Source organism: Mesoplodon densirostris, chromosome 5 (assembly GCF_025265405.1).
Source record: "Mesoplodon densirostris isolate mMesDen1 chromosome 5, mMesDen1 primary haplotype, whole genome shotgun sequence".
Lineage (NCBI taxonomy): Eukaryota > Metazoa > Chordata > Mammalia > Artiodactyla > Ziphiidae > Mesoplodon > Mesoplodon densirostris.
Window position 1 is genome coordinate 118,872,525 of NC_082665.1, and position 16,833 is coordinate 118,889,357.

At 40.0% G+C, this 16,833-nt stretch overlaps 1 protein-coding gene across 5 annotated transcripts in view; it reads right to left on the bottom strand.

The window, feature by feature from the left end:
- The window catches only part of IQCG (IQ motif containing G), a 47,955-nt gene that overhangs the window by 3,676 nt on the left and 27,446 nt on the right, over positions 1-16,833 (bottom strand). The gene's annotated exons all lie outside the window — the stretch shown is intronic.

The following is a 16,833-nucleotide window of genomic DNA, read 5'->3' on the forward strand; positions in this document are numbered from 1 at the left end:
ATGCTGCAACAAAGATCCCACATGTCGCAAAATAAATAAATATTTAAATATTTTTTAAAATAAAATAAATAAATAAAACGGGGGAAAATGGCCTTCCACGTGTCTGGATAAGAGAAGTTGCAGTGAAGAGGAAAGGAATAAAGGGTAGGTAGAAATTCTGAAGGATAGGAATGGCATCAGGAATCTCTTTGATTGCCAACACTAAATAATAGTCGAGAAGGGTACAATGTTTTCAAAATTCTAAAAGACAATAAATGTGAATCTAAGATTCTATTCCTAGCCAGCCTCACATTCAAATGTGAGGGGAAGAAAAAAATATACCTGGTCTTTCTGAAAGAGTTAGTCAAGGATATACTTTTTTTTTTTTTTTTTTTTTTTTGCGGTATGCGGGCCTCTCACTGTTGTGGCCTCCCCCGTTGCGGAGCACAGGCTCCGGACGCGCAGGCTCCGGACGCGCAGGCTCAGCGGCCATGGCTCATGGGCCCAGCCGCTCCGCGGCATATGGGATCCTCCCAGACCGGGGCACGAACCCGTATCCCCTGCATCGGCAGGCGGACTCTCAACCACTTGCGCCACCAGGGAGGCCCTATACTTTATTTTTTTAATATATTTATTTAAATAATTTATTTGGTTGCTCCGGGTCTTAGTTGCGGCTTGCGGGCTCTTTAGTTGAGGCTCGCCACCTCCTTAGTTGCAGCTCACCGGCTCCTTAGTTGTGGCATGTGAACTCTTAGTTGCAGCATGCATGTGGGATCTAGTTCCCTGACCAGGGATCAAACCTGGGCCCCCTGCATTGGGAGCATGGAGTCTTATCCGCTGCACCACCAGGGAAGTCCCTCAAGGATAGACTTTAGCAAAATAAAATGAAAGATATGAATAAGAAATAGTAAAATGTATATTTAAGCTATATGTCATAAGTTTTTAGTAATAAATCATAATCTGGAACTAAATCCCAAATTAGGCAGTATAGTCTAGTGGAAAGAGCACAGGCTCTGAAGGCAGATTGCCTAGGCTCAACTCCCAACTTTGGCACTCAAACAAGTTTACTCAGCTCTCCAAAGCCTCAGTTCTATCATCTATAAAATAGAAATATATAATGAATGATTTCAACATGGGATGTAGGAGAGGAAAAGAAGAGGTAAGTAAAAGCTTTGCCTTAATAAAGGCAAATAGATAGAGATATTGATCAGATTTAATAGAAAGAACAAAGTTAAATGTTTAAGGGTTACCACTGCAGGAAAAGAATGTATGACAAACTCCTGAAGCATGTACCTCAAGAATAAGACATCAAGAGGAGCCTTTAGATGGTACATAAACATGATTTTTAAAAAAATCAATCACAATCCATGATTCTGATTAACTTAGAGCCTGTCTGTTTGCTGCAATCATGTCTTTAACATCTTTCTAAATCTTAACACTTTCGTTTTCTTTTAATCAAAAAAAAAGAGAACAGGCTCCAGGCAGGCAAGAGGAGCTGGCTGAAATGTAATAACATCATCTGATATTTCTTTCACTTCTATTTACATTAATTTCTATTTACAGCAAATGATACTGGCTTTCCTTTTATAGCAATAATATTATCTTAACTGAAAATAAATTGATATCGTTGTTCAGGTGAATAACTAACTAGAAAATAGTAGTAATACAGGTGGCATGCAGATATTACAAAACCAGGAAAGTGGTAAGCAAATAATTGAAGTTTGCACTAGAAAGCTGGAAATCAAGAAATAAAAATTCTATCAATTCCACTATTGGATGAGAATCTGCCTTCCAATGCAGGGGACGCAGGTTCGATCCCCGGTTGGGGGACTAAGATCCCACATGCCGCGGGGCAAATAAACCTGCGCACCACAACTACTGAGCCCGTGAACTCTGTACCTCACACGCCACAACTAGAGAAGCCCACATGACACAACAAAGAAGAACCCACGTGCCACAATGAAGACCCAGCACAGCCAAAAAAATAATAAATAAAATAAAATAATAATTTTAAAAAGGAGAGCAACAACTAGAAAGCTTGAAAAGCAGGGAACATAAAATAATATGGAAACACTAAGTATAAACAAATGAAAAATCACAATAAAATTAACTGGATTCCTCTATCAAATTCCTCTATCAAAAAAAAACCTCTCAGATTTTTTTAATCCAACTATGAGCTATTTATAAAAACCACAGTTAATATAATCAAAGGAAAAAGAAAGCAGGTTTGGCAATTAATATCTGGCAAAACAGAACTCAAGCCAAGAATAATTAAATGAGACAAAAAGGGATATTTTAAACTGATAAAAGGCAAGCTTTATTAAGAAGATATTACAGTTATAAACTTTTATATTCTAATAACATATTTTTGGAATATATAAAGCAAAAAATTAGAAATGTAAGAAATTGACAGATCCACAAGCATCTTAGGAGACTATCACACCTCTCTGAAATTAATAGCTCAGGTAGACCAAAATAAATAACAATATGAAGAATTTGACAGCTAGACTAACAGACAATTCCACAACTTTGTACCTAACAGAGAAAACATTCTTTTAAAATACCCATGAAATAGTCATATACTGTGAGCATATATGAATCCCAAGTAAGAGCTCTACAAATTCCAATAAGCATAAATCTTATATTTCACATTCCTAGACCATAATGGAACACAGTAAGAGTGTAAAGGTCAAAGCATTGCTGTGAGCAACAGAAAGACAGCCTACACTCTTTTCTCTCCAACCTTAACTACTTGGACATTTTAAAAACACCCTATTAATAAGGGGAGGGGGAAGGGTAAGCTGGGACAAAGTGAGAGACTGGCATGGACATATATACACTACCAAATGTAAAATAGATAGCTAGTGGGAAGCAGCTGCATAGCACAGGGAGATCAGCTTGGTGCTTTGTGACCACCTAGAGGGGTGGGATAGGGAGGGTGGGAGGGAGGGAGACGCAAGAAGGAAGAGATATGGGGACATATGTATATGTATAACTGATTCACTTTGTTATAAAGCAGAAATTAACACACCATTGTAAAGAAATTATACTCCAATAAAGATGTTAAAAACAACACCCTATTAAATAACTAGGGTTAAAAAGGAAATAACAAATAATAATAACAACAACAAAAGGAAATAACAAATTGTAAACTAAAAATTATGATGCCTACAATTTACTTTTAAAGTCTCAAAAAAGGTAAGATGGATTAATGGAGGAAGGATGTATAGACGTGATAAAGCAAGAATAATAAAATGTGAATGGTAGAATCATAACTAGAAGATGGGCTTTGGGGCATTCACTGTAAAATTCTTTCAACTTTGTGTATATTTGGAAACACTCATAATAAAATGTTGGGGAAAAATAAATAAATTTCAAATTATTTGGAAAGGAATGACAATGTAAGCATTATTTATTAAAACTTCAGACTGTACTCAGAAAAGTGTTGGTTTATATACATTTACAAGAAAATAAGGGACTTCCCTGGTGGCTCAGTGGTTAAGAATCTGCCTGCCAAATGCAGGGGACATGGGTTCAATCTCTGGTCCAGGAAGATCCCATATGCCCTGGAGCAACTAAACCCGCAAGCCACAACTACTGAGCCCGCATGCTGCAACGACTGAAGCCCATGCACCAAGAGCCCGTGCTCCACAACAAGAGATGCCACTGCAATGAGACGCCCATTCACCGCAATGAAGAGTAGCCCCACTCACTGCAACTACAGAAAGCCCGTGCGCAGCAACAAAGACCCAACGCAAACAAAAATTTTTTTAAAGAAAATAATAAAATTTGAAAATAAATGAATTGAGTATTTAAGAAACTAGACAAAGATTAGCAATATAAGCTCAAAGAAAATAATTATACATAATTATAGTAATTATATAATTAAATAATTATAAATAATACATGAACATAATTACTCAAAATTAAAGCAAAAACCAATGTGACAGGACTTCCAGGTAAGATGGCGGAAGAGTAAGACGCGGAGATCACCGTCCTCCCCACGGATACACCAGAAATACAGCTACACGTGGAACAACTCCTACAGAACACCTACTGAACGCTGGCAGAAGACCCCAGACCTCCCAAAAGGCAAGAAACTCCCCACATACCTGGGTAGGGCAAAGCAGAGAGATTCCCGCACAGAGGAGCGGTGCCGAGCGGCACTCACCAGCCCGAGAGGCTTGTCTGCTCCCCCGCCAGGGCGGGCGGCGCTGGAGCTGAGGCTCGGGCTTCGGTCAGAGCGCAGGGAGAGGACTGGGGCTGGCGGCGAGAACTCAGCCTGAAGGGGGCTAATGTGCCACAGCTAGCCGGGAGGGAGTCCGGGAAAACTCTGGAGCTGCCGAAGAGTCAGGAGACTTTTTCTTCCCTCTTGGTTTCCTGGTGCGCGAGGAGAGGGGATTAAGAGCGCTGCTTAAAGGGGGTCCACAGACGGGCGCGAGTCACGACTGAAAGCGCGGAGCCTAGTGACGGGCGTGGGACGCTGGGGCTGCTGCTGCCGCCGCCAAGAAGCCTGTGTGCGAGCACAGGTCACTGTCCACACCGCCCTTCCGGGAGCCTGTGCAGCCCGCCACTGCCAGGATCCCGGGATCCAGGGGCGGCTTCCCTGGGAGAACGAACGGCGCGCCTCGAGCTGGTGCAACGTCACGCCGGCCTCTGCCGCTGCAGGCTCGCCCCGCACTCCTTGTCCCTCCCTCCCGCCCAGCCTGAGTGAGCCAGAGTCCCCGAAGAGGCTGCTCCTTTAACCCTGTCCTGTCTGAGCGAAGAACAGATGCCCTCTGGCGACCTACACGCAGAGGCAGGGCCAAATCCAAAGCTGAGACCCAGGAGCTGTGAGAACAAAGAAGAGAAAGGGAAACCTCTCCCAGCAGCCTCAGAAGCAGCGGATTAAAGCTCCACAATCAACTTGATGTACCCTGCATCTGTGTAATACATGAATGGACAACAAATCATCCCAAATTGAGGAGCCAGGAGTCAGTGCTGTGCCTCTGAGGTGGGAGAGCCAACTTCAGGACACTGGTCCACAAGAGACCTCCCAGCTCCACATAATATCAAACGGCGAAAATCTTCCAGAGATCTCCATCTCAACACCAGCACCCAGCTTCACTCAACGACCAGCAAGCTACAGTGCTGGACACCCTATGCCAAACAACTAGCAAGACAGGAACACAACGCCACCCATTAGCAGAGAGGCTGCCTAAAATCATAAAAAGTCCGCAGACACCCCAAAACACACCACCAGACGTGGACCTGCCCACCAAAAAGACAAGATCCAGCCTCACCCACCAGAACACAGGCACTAGTCCCCTCCACCAGGAAGCCTACACAACCCACTAAACCAACCTTAGCCACTGGGGACAGACACCAAAAACAACGGGAACTACGAACCTGCAGCCTGCAAAAAGGAGACCCCAAACACAGTAACATAAGCAAAATGAGAAGACAGAAAAACACACAGCAGGAGAAGGAGCAAGATAAAAACCCACCAGACCTAACAAATGAAGAGGTAATAGGCAGTCTACCTGAAAAATAATTCAGAATAATGATGGTAAAGATGATCCAAGATTCTATTTCCCAGATCCAAAATCTTGGAAATAGAATAGACAAAATGCAAGAAACAGTTAACAAGGACCTAGAAGAACTAAAGATGAATCAAGCATCGATTAAAAACACAATACATGAAATAAAAAATACTCTAGATGGGATCAATAGCAGAATAACTGAGGCAGAAGAACGGATAAGTGAGGTGGAAGATAAAATAGTGGAAATAACTGCTGCAGAGCAAAATAAAGAAAAAAGAATGAAAAGAACAGAGGACAGTCTCAGAGACCTCTGGGACAACATTAAACGCACCAACATTCGAATTATAGGGGTTCCAGAAGAAGAAGAGAAAAAGGGACTGAGAAAATATTTGAAGAGATTATAGTTGAAAACTTCCCTAATATGGGAAAGGAAATAGTTAATCAAGTCCAGGAGGCACAGAGAGTCCCATACAGAATAAATCCAAGGAGAAATACGCCAAGACACATACTAATCAAACTGTCAAAAATTAAACACAAAGAAATCATATTAAAAGCAGCAAGGCAAAAACAACAAATAACACACAAGGGAATCCCCATCAGGATAACAGCTGATCTCTCAGCAGAAACTCTACAAGCCAGAAGGGAGTGGCAGGACATAATTAAAGTGATGAAGGAGAAAAACCTGCAACCAAGATTACATTACCCAGCAAGGATCTCATTCAGATTTGATGGAGAAATTAAAACGTTTACAGACAAGCAAAAGCTGAGAGAGTTCAGCACCACCAAACCAGCTTTACAACAAATGCTAAAGGAACTTCTCTAGGCAAGAAACACAACAGAAGGAGAAGACCTACAATAACGAACCCAAAACAATTAAGAAAATGGGAATAGGAACATACATATCGATAATTACCTTAAATGTAAATGGACTAAATGCTCCCACCAAAAGACACAGATTGGCTGAATGGATACAAAAACAAGACCCATATATATGCTGTCTACAAGAGACCCACTTCAGACCTAGAGACACATACAGACTGAAAGTAAGGGGATGGAAAAAGATAGTCCATGCAAATGGAAACCAAAAGAAAGCTGGAGTAGCAATTCTCATATCAGACAAAATAGACTTTAAAATAAAGACTACTAGAAGAGACAAAGAAGGACACTACATAATGATCAAAGGATCGATCCAAGAAGAAGATATAACAATTGTAAATATTTATGCACCCAACATAGGAGCACCTCAATACATAAGGCAAATACTAACAGCCATAAAAGGAGAAATCGACAGTAACACAATCATAGTAGGGGACTTTAACACCCCACTTTCACCAATGGACAGATCATCCAAAATGAAAATAAATAAGGAAACACAAGCTTTAAATGATACATTAAACAAGATGGACTTAATTGATATTTATAGGACATTCCATCCAAAAACAACAGAATACACATTTTTCTCAAGTGCTCATGGAACATTCTCCAGGATAGATCATATCTTGGGTCACAAATCAAGCCTTGGTAAATTTAAGAAAATTGAAATTGTATCAAGTATCTTTTCCGACCACAATGCTATGAGACTAGATATCAATTACAGGAAAAGAGCTGTAAAAAATACAAACACATGGAGGCTAAATAATACACTACTTAATAACAAAGTGATCACTGAAGAAATCAAAGGGGAAATTTAAAAATACCTAGAAACAAATGACAATGGAGACACGACAACCTAAAACCTATGGGATGCAGCAAAAGCAGTTCTAAGAGGGAAGTTTATAGCAATACAATCCCACCTCAAGAAACAGGAAACATCTCGAATAAACAACCTAACCTTGCACCTAAAGCAATTAGAGAAAGAAGAACAAAAACATCCCAAAGTTAGCAGAAGGAAAGAAATCATAAAAATCAGATCAGAAATAAATGAAAAAGAAATGAAGGAAACGATAGCAAAGATCAATAAAACTAAAAGCTGGTTCTTTCAGAAGATAAACAAAATTGATAAACCATTAGCCAGACTCATCAAGAAAAAAAGGGAGAAGACTCAAATCAATAGAATTAGAAATGAAAAAGGAGAAGTAACAACTGACACTGCAGAAATACAAAAGATCATGAGAGATTACTACAAGCAACTCTATGCCAATAAAATGGACAACCTGGAAGAAATGGACAAATTCTTAGAAATGCACAACCTGCCAAGACTGAATCAGGAAGAAATAGAAAATATGAACAGACCAATCACAAGCACTGAAATTGAAACTGTGATAAAAAATCTTCCAACAAACAAAAGCCCAGGACCAGATGGCTTCACAGGTGAATTCTATGAAGCATTTAGAGAAGAGCTAACACCTATCCTTCTCAAACTCTTCCAAAATATAGCAGAGGGAGGAACACTCCCAAACTCATTCTACGAGGCCACCATCACCTTGATACCAAAACCAGACAAGGATGTCACAAAGAAAGAAAACTACAGGCCAATATCACTGATGAACATAGATGCAAAAATCCTCAACAAAATACTAGCAAACAGAATCCAACAGCACATTAAAAGGATCATACACCATGATCAAGTGGGGTTTATTCCAGGAATGCAAGGATTCTTCAATATACGCAAATCAATCAACGTGATACACCATATTAACAAATTGAAGGAGAAAAACCATATAATCATCTCAATAGATGCAGAGAAAGCTTTTGACAAAATTCAACACCCATTTATGATAAAAAACCCTGCAGAAAGTAGGCATAGAGGGAACTTTCCTCAACATAATAAAGGCCATATATGACAAACCCACAGCCAGCATCGTCCTCAATGGTGAAAAACTGAAACCATTTCCACTAAGATCAGGAACAAGACAAGGTTGCCCACTCTCACCACTCTTATTCAACATAGTTTTGGAAGTTTTAGCCACAGCAATCAGAGAAGAAAAGGAAATAAAAGGAATCCAAATCGGAAAAGAAGAAGTAAAGCTGTCACTGTTTGCAGATGACATGATACTATACATAGAGAATCCTAAAGATGCTACCAGAAAACTAATAGAGCTAATCAATGAATTTGGTAAAGTTGCAGGATACAAAATTAATGCACAGAAATCTCTGGCATTCCTGTACACTAATGATGAAAAATCTGAAAGTGAAATCAAGAAAACACTCCCATTTACTATTGCAACAAAAAGAATAAAATATCTAGGAATAAACCTACCTAAGGAGACAAAAGACCTGTATGCAGAAAATTATAAGACACTGATGAAAGAAATTAAAGATGATACAAATAGATGGAGAGATGTACCATGTTCTTGGATTGGAAGAATCAACATTGTGAAAATGACTCTACTACCCAAAGCAATCTACAGATTCAATGCAATCCCTATCAAACTACCACTGGCATTTTTCACAGAACTAGAGCAAAAAAGTTCACAATTTGTATGGAAACACAAAAGACCCAGAATAGCCAAAGCAATCTTGAGAACGAAAAATGGACCTGGAGGAATCAGGCTCCCTGACTTCAGACTATACTACAAAGCTACAGTAATCAAGACAGTATGGTACTGGCACAAAAACAGAAAGATAGATCAATGGAACAGGATAGAAAGCCCAGAGATAAACCCACGGACATATGGTCACCTTATCTTTGATAAAGGAGGCAGGAATGTACAGTGGAGAAAGGACAGTCTCTTCAATAAGTGGTGCTGGGAAAACTGGATAGGGACATGTAAAAGTATGAGATTAGATCACTCCCTAACCCCATACACAAAAATAAGCTCAAAATGGATTAAAGACCTAAATGTAAGGCCAGACACTATCAAACTCTTAGAGGAAAACATAGGCAGAACACTCTATGACATAAATCACAGCAAGATCCTTTTTGACCCACCTCCTAGAGAAATGGAAATAAAGACAAAAATAAACACATGGGACCTAATGAAACTTAAAAGCTTTTGCACAGCAAAGGGAACCATAAACAAGACCAAAAGACAACCCTCGGAATGGGAGAAAATATTTGTAAATGAAGCAACTGACAAAGGATTAATCTCCAAAATTTATAAGCAGCTCATGCAGCTCAATAACAAAAAAACAAACAACCCAATCCAAAAATGGGCAGACGACCTAAATAGACATTTCTCCACAGAAGATATACAGACTGCCAACAAACACATGAAAGGATGCTCAACATCTTTACTCATTAGAGAAATGCAAATCAAAACTACAATGAGATATCATCTCACACCAGTCAGAATGGCCATCATCAAGAAATCTAGAAACAATAAATGCTGGAGAGGGTGTGGAAAAAAAGGTACACTCTTGCACTGCTGGTGGGAATGTGAATTGGTACAGCCACTATGGAGAACGGTATGGAGGTTCCTTAAAAAACTACAAATAGAACTACCATATGACCCAGCAATCCCACTACTGGGCATATACCCTGAGAAAACCATAATTCAAAAAGAGACATGTATCAACATGTTCATAGCAACCCTATTTACAATAGCCCGGAGATGGGAACAACCTAAGTGTCCATCATCAGATGAATGGGTAAAGAAGATGTGGCACATATAATACAATGGAATATTACTCAGCCATAAAAAGAAATGAAATTGAGCTATTTGTAATGAGGTGGATGGACCTAGAGTCTGTCATACAGAGTGAAGTAAGTCAGAAAGAGAAAGACAAATACTGTATGCTGACACATATATATGGAATTTAAGAAAAAAAATGTCATGAAGAACATAGGGGTAAGACAGGAATAAAGACACAGACCTACTAGAGAATGGACTTGAGGATATGGGGAGGGGGAAGAGTAAGTTGTGACAAAGTGAAAGAGCGGCATGGACATATATACACTACCAAACGTAAGGTAGATAGCTAGTGGGAAGCAGCCGCATAGCACAGGGAGATCAGCTCGGTGCTTTGTGACTGCCTGGAGGGGTGGGATAGGGAGGGTGGGAGGGAGACGCAAAAGGGAGGGGATATGGGAACATATGTATATGTATAACTGATTAAATTTGTTATAAAGCAAAAAATAAAAAAAATAAAAAATAAAGAAACCAATGTGACAGGGAACAAAACAGATTTCCTCAATAAAACCAGAAGATGGTTTTTATGAAGACCAATAAAATGGTCAAACCTTTGACAAAGCTCAGCAAGAAAATGGGAGAGAAGACACAAATTTTTGAAAATAAAGGATGAAAAAGATAACTTCAGAAATAAGAGAAAAATTTAAACTGTAAGAGACTATAGATCATGTTTATACTATTAAATTTGAAATGAATGTTTTGATGAAATGGATTATTTTCTAGGAAGATATGTTACCAAAAATGGCTCAAAAAGATTTTTTTTTAAGTAAAGACATCAGTCATCATTTTAAAAAATTGAAAAGGGAGCCAAATATCTCCTTTAAAATGATACCCAGGGCTTCCCTGGTGGCGCAGTGGTTGAGAGTCCGCCTGCCGATGCAGGGGGCACGGGTTCGTGCCCCGATCCCGGAAGATCCCACGTGCCGCGGAGCGGCTGGGCCCGCGAGCCATGGCCGCGGAGCCTGTGTGTCCGGAGCCTGTGCTCCGCAACGGGAGAGGCCACAGCAGTGAGAGGCCCGCGTACAGCAAAAAAAAAAAAAAGAAAAAAAAAAGAAAATGATACCCAGCAAGACTGTTTATGACTGAATTTACCAGTTTCACGGAACAAATAATAATCTATTTTGTTCTATTTTTACTTTTTAGGTTTCAGAGTATAAAAAGATGAAAAGCTTCCCAATTCAAACTGCCAAGCTAGCATAACTGATCACAATACAACAAAGAAGCACCAAAAAATGAATCTATAGGTTAATCTCATTTATAGAATATATAAATACAAAATAAAAATCTACAATTTTGTCTAGTAAAAGAATAATAAATTATGAACAAGTAGGATTTGTCCCCCAAATTTAAGATGATTCAACAAATCTATTATTGTGTTTTAATTTATTAACATATTAAAAGAGAAAAAGATCATATCATCTCAATGGATTAAAAAAAATCCACCTCATAAATCTGAATGCTCATTCCCGATTAAGAAGGAAAAAAAACTTAATATATAACTAAAAGGAAACTTTATTAACTTGATAAGGTTTACCTCCCATAAACCTACAGTGCAAACGTCATACGATCCCCATTTGTGCCAATTATCAAATCACCATCCTCTCAGCTCCAAATCATCCTTCACTGACCCACTTTGGGAAACTTGGTGCTTGCAGTAAACATTTGTTTTGCAAGCTGGCAAAATGTGAAGCTTTGTCAGTAGAGGGCGCCAGAGGGACATGACAGAAGAGCTTCTCTCCTTGGTTCCAGTGTGCTTCCTCTTTTGTTTCAGGGGCACAGCTCACTATGGCACAGGTGTCCCTGGGACATTCAGTGGCACTTGTTCACCAAGTTTTGCTGACACAGCAGAAGGATTCTTGCTTGCCAAACACAGTCCACAGTTCCCTGCTTGCCAGCTTTACCCCACTAGCTGTAAACCAGCTCTGACCCAGGGCAACAAAGCAAACATCTGTTTATTCCTTCCTTGCATACTGTCCTTTAGCCCTAGAGTGCTCTTTTATCCCTCCTTTGTAGCCAATTCCTTATTACCAGTTAATGATTCTTTTGTTAAGTGTTCTCTGCTCAAATTACTGATGTGGCTTCTGTCACCTAACTGGACCATAATGATATAGAATTTGTACCAAAAATAGAGTTTGTCTTCCCACCTTCTAATTCACATGTCTTACTAAGGCATCTAAAATCCTTGCTTCTTCTGTTCATCAGATACAATCACCATAATGCAGTGAACATATGTTTCACCGCATAATGCAGTGAAACATATGATGTTTTGTGGAAAGTCAAAGCAGGCAATATCTCTGCAGACCATAATATGGCAGAGAAAGGAGAAATGACATAGCCCTGATGTGAGACTGTGAGGGTGTACTGTTGGCCCTGTCAGGTAAAAGTAAACTTCTTCTGCAGTTTTTTCGAAACTAGTTTGGAGACAGGGACCTTAGTCAAGTTAATAGCTGCCTACCAAGTGCCAGTGGCCGTTGAAGATTTTCTCCAGTAAAGATACTACATCTCAAACAGTAGCTGCAATTTACATCTCAAACAGTAGCTGCAATTGGAGTCACCATCTGATTACATTTACATTAGTCCACAGTCACTCTCCAAGATCATTCAACTGCACAGGCCAAACAGCTGAGTTAAACGGGGATGTGACAAGTGTCACTACTTCCACTTTAAAGCCTTTGATGTTGGCACTAATTTCTACAGTTACACCAGTGGTACAGCACTGCTTATGATTTACTATCATGGTAGGGATGGGAAGTTCCAGAGACTTCTACCAGGCCCTTACTACCATAAAGGCCTTCACTCCATGAATCAGAGAGCCAACGTAGAAATTTTGTCTGTTATCAAGTATGTCTATTCCATTCCTATGTTCAGTAATTGGGGAAAATAACCACAGAGTGTATCCACAGAACAGGTGGGCCCAGAGCAAATCAGACTTAAGTCGCCATCTATCACCTGACCACCATAATCCCCCATTTTGAGGAGGGGCCACAGTGTTGTTTTGAGTCCCTAGGAATTAGCATCAACTCACAGCCAATGTTTAGTAATCTCAAAAGGTCTGGATATTTCCTTTTTTCCAGTGCATAGTCACTCTAATAAGTAGCCACATGTCCCTTGGGTGAGGCTTGGAGGAAGATTCACTTGCATTACTTGCAGCAGTGCTGCAGAGTTCATCCTCAGGGGGACCTGCTCCCTTCAATCAAGGTGCTCTGGGTCTGTGAAGTTACTTAGTCTGGAAACTGGATGAGAGGTCTTGACTCTTCATTGTGGTGACTCAAATCAGGTTTTTGGCAACTAGACTTGGACTTTTTTTCTGTTATATAGATCAAGTAATGCTTTATCATGCTGCCCATCAATTTTTTTCCTAGAGATACCTCAATTAATTAGTCATTGCCAAACATCCCTGTGGGCAAAGGCTTTCTGATTACCAGTACCTCTCTGCTGCCCTCCATGGCAATTGTGTCCACCTTCGCTTTGGTAGTTAAGTGCTGCCACATGTCCTCTGGCACTCCATGAGCCCATCATCCCCACCATGTATTCCCATTCTAAGTTGCAGGGTCCTATTCTTTTTTTTTTTTTTTTTTTTTTTTTTTGTGGTACGCGGGCCTCTCACTGTTGTGGCCTCTCCCCGTTGTGGAGCACAGGCTCCGGACGCACAGGCTCAACGGCCATGGCTCACGGGCCCAGCCGCTCCGAGGCATGTGGGATCTTCCCAGACCAGGGCACGAACCCGTGTCCCCTGCATCGGCAGGCAGACTCTCAACCACTGCGCCACCAGGGAAGCCCCAGGGTCCTATTCTTTACCAACGAACCCTAACTTGCACATGAGAAACTTGGCATGACTATGAATTCATGTGTAATAGTGTTATACTCCACCTTCCTTGGTCTAACACCCTTAGAATCCATTCCCATACATAACCCCTGGGTTTCCGTCAATATATATCAGTAAAGTCTTGTAATTCTTTTGGAGTGTAAGCTATTTCCTTCTGAGTTATAGGTATCTGAGTTATCTATCAACCTGGTATCTGCTGAGATTTGACCCTAGTGATGGATCCAGGGGAAAAAGGGGTGATTGCAGTCGGTCTTGAGAATGAGCATCCCTTTTCAAGGCATCTGCCTCAGATGAAGTTACTATCACAGGGTTTTCAGGAAAAGGAAGACTAATCTCAGACATAGGAGGGCAGGCTACTTCCACTGGCAAGAGAGGCTTACAGTGACTTGGGGGTTCAAGATTGTCAATTACATAAATCTGAGTCCCAACCAGGTGTTCCCATTCTAAGTTGCAGGGTTTATTCTTTCCCAAGGAACCCTAACTTGCACATGAGAAACTTGGCATGACTATGAATTCATGTGTAATACTGACTGAAACATCATTAAAACCAAGAATAGAAAAACGGTGCCACATTATTATTACTACTACTACTAAACATTACACTTGCCAGTCTATCTGTACAACAAGCCACAAAATGGAAATAGACATATAAATAATGAAAGGGAAAATATAAAATTGTTATTATCTACAGTCAATAAGATTTTCTACCTAGAATATCCAAATGAATCAACTGAAAAACCATTAAAACTAATATGAGAGGACATAAGGAATCTAGAACAATATTACAAAACTGAATAGCATTTCCATACACCATGCACTTAGAGACATGTCCACTGACAGAAGGATGGTTACCTAAATTTTGGTATAACCCCCTCATGGCATGTTATATAGCAATTGTACTGCCTTAGAAAACATTAAAGACAGGGACTTCCCTGGTGGTACAGTGGTTAAGAATCTGCCTGCCAATGCAAGGGACACAGGTTCAAGCCCTGGCCGGGGAAGATCCCACATGCCGCAGAGCAACTAAGCCTGTGTGCCACAAATACTAAGCTTGATCTCTAGAGCCTGCGAGCCACAACTACTGAGCCCACGTGCCACAACTACTGAAGCCCACATGCCTAGAGCTTGTGCTCCACAACAAGAGAAGCCACCGCAATGAGAAGCCCGTGCACCGCAACGAAGAGTAGACCCCACTCGCCATAACTAGAGAAAGCCCATGCACAGCAATGAAGACCCAACACAGCCAAAAATAAATAAATAAATTTATTTTTTTAAAAAAAGAAAACATTAAAGACAAAGTAAATTCTTTTAAAAAACTGAGTCTGGAAAAACATATATAGTATGATCCCATTTATGTCAAAAACAAATATAAATAAATACTAAAAACAAGTATTTAGGTAAATACACAAATATGTACATGAAAGGAAAAGAATATGGAAGAAATCTTCGGAAAGGGGAGTGATTAAGAAAGCTTTCGCTTTTTGAAAATCTATGTATTTCTGTACTGTTTCCAATTTTTCATTAAAAAGTATTTGTGTATCACTTGTGTTATTAGGCTGAAGATGTGAGGAACACTAACTTCATGCATCCAACATCCATTTATCCACCCACTCATCTGATTGTTATCAAATACCTGCTATACTTCTAACATTTGAAACAGGTAACATGACACATAATCCTGAAATTACAGGGGTACAGGTTCTAATAACCTACTGATATATTTTTCAGTAAAGGCCTGTGAGATAGCATCTAGAAATTATTTTCTTTAACCACAGATTTAGAATTATTTGTTGAAAATTCATCCAGTTTCTCAAAGGCAGGCTATATCATGAGTAAGCTGCAAATTTTTTCCTTATTCATCCAACAGGGATATTTTGAAAGGTTCCATTCGGCTTGGTTTGTTATTAGTATTGGAAATACTAATTAAAACCATTCAGTCACATATAATTCACACAAGAAGAAATAAAATGAGTAAATAAATACATGGAAAAATGGTCAATTCTATTAGTAAGCAAAAAATGCAAAATAAGACAATTCATTAAATTAGTAGACTTTTTAAAATATCTAAAACGGGACTTCCCTGGTGGCGTAGTGGTTAAGAATCCGCCTGCCAATGCAGGGGACATGGGTTCGAGCCCTGGTCCGGGAAGATCTCACATGCCACGGAGCAACTAAGCCTGTGTGCCACAACTACTGAGCCTACGCTCTAAAGCCCACGAGCCATGACTACTGAAGCCCATGCGCCACAACTACTGAAGCCCGCCCGCCTAGAGCCCGTGCTCCGCAGCAAGAGAAGCCGCTGCAATGAGAAGCCCATGCACCGCAAAGAAGAGTAGCCCCCGCTTGCCACAACTAGAGAAAGCCCGTGTGCAGCAATGAAAACCCAACGCAGCCAAATATAAATAAATAAATTTTTCAAAAAAAAAAATATCTAAAACATTGCAGTACCCTGTGGGACAGGACCAAAGATGGATGGAGTGATAGAATTGAGGAATGTTAAGCCCTCTGTCATAAAACAGACCAGTGCCTTTGTAGAAGGAGTGAAAATGCGCACTTATAAGCCCCTAATGGATCATCCTAAATGCCAAGGATTAGAATCCCGGATCCAGCATTTTGTACATAGGGGATTCACGGAGCACCCACATTTATTCCCTGAGGAAGAAACAAAAGCCAAAAGGGACTGTAATGACACGCTAGAGGAAGAAAATACTATTTTGGAGAAACCAACAAAGACAGTTTGTGTTGATACAGAAATTAAAAGCATCGTCTAACCACAGAAAACTCACCAAGATCTAGGAGGCAACAAAAGATTATTAGGCTAAAGAAGTTCTTGCTTGAATATGAAAGAATTTAAACATTCTTTCATTCCTGTCCAAAAGAATTAGAGATGGAAGAAGCAAAAAGCAATTTTTAAATGGACATGTATTTACATACA